This window comes from Acipenser ruthenus, chromosome 14, assembly GCF_902713425.1.
Source record: "Acipenser ruthenus chromosome 14, fAciRut3.2 maternal haplotype, whole genome shotgun sequence".
Lineage (NCBI taxonomy): Eukaryota > Metazoa > Chordata > Actinopteri > Acipenseriformes > Acipenseridae > Acipenser > Acipenser ruthenus.
Genome location: NC_081202.1, coordinates 19,263,994 through 19,265,440, shown reverse-complemented (window position 1 = coordinate 19,265,440; position 1,447 = coordinate 19,263,994).

The following is a 1,447-nucleotide window of genomic DNA, read 5'->3' as shown; positions in this document are numbered from 1 at the left end:
CATGAGCGGTTCATAAAAACATAAATTCACGATGAACTGAGGGGGGTTGCAAGTCATACAATCATCACTGTATTAAACTTTAACATTAGTTTATGGATTTATTTGAAAAGTTAACATGTCTTTGTTTATGATTATGATTATGATTATGATTATGATTATGATTATGTACAACGAGTCTCCCACCCTGATCATGAGCCCCAATCCTGCAGGTTAACACGACACAGCAATTATCCCTATATAGGGGTCTCCTACCCTGGTCCCGGAGAGCTATAGTGTCTTCTGGTTTTCGTTTCAACCAAGCTCTCATTTACTTAATTGAACCAATTATTTGCTTAATTAGTGAAGATTAACATGTGTTCCAAATCTTTAGCCATTGATGATGTAAAGACACGTGTGTCATTCAGTATTATCTTAGTATGCAAATTAAATAAAGACATCTAATTTTACTCGAAAACTATGGAGTGTTAGTGAACATAAACAAAGCATACCAATAGACATAATTTAAGGGTTGTCTGATATCTGATTTAGTTAGTGAGACATGAAGTAAACTGGATGTATGATAATGTCAAAATGAAACGTGTCACTCAGTTGTAAAGGCAAACGAGTACGATTAAAGTATGTATCATTAAAGATTTGGTGTTTACAATACATTTGGCAGTTATTTTTATTATTGAAGGATCAGTGTGGTCCATCTTTCCCCTTATCCCTCTCTAGCATGAAATTGTATTTTAATTACATATTATTGATTGTTTATGCATAGCCTACCCAAATATGAGACACCCTTATTAGATATAAACCTTTCAAATGGTGTTCTAGAGAGGTGAGGTGTGATATCAGTCTGGTAAAATATCACACTGATTAGACTGGGGTGTTATATTTCTTAGTTATATTTCATTGCCAGATCATATAAAAATCACTTCTGTCTGGAACAGAACACGTCTCTCCTCATGATTATTAATGCTGTATTTTAAGGTTTTGCAAGTTCCTGACATTGAAACGAAGTTCGTGGAACTGGAGCAGAAACTTTGCAAGTTGAACAGATGGCAAATGGATGAGGATAGTTACTGATAAAGTCACTGAGTTTTAGGGGAATTCATTACAAACAGGCACGCCCATATATTACAGAATGTTTCCCCAGAGTAATGTACAGCTATGGCCACAGGTTTTGCATCACCCTTTAGAATTAACAAATTTTGCTTCATAAAGTTGAATGAAACCTGCTGAATAATGTTACGTTAACATATCAAATTACATACCGCTTTGTAGTGTTCCATATACTTAACGAAAAACTTAAGTGAAAAAAAATGTAGTAGTTTCTTTGATTACATGATGTTAAATAAACGATATAAATTATGTTTATTTTTTAAAATGTATTTAATGATGTCTCAATCCTAATGCAAAACCTTTGGCCATAGCTGTAAGTTGTCAACAAATTACCTGTTTATAA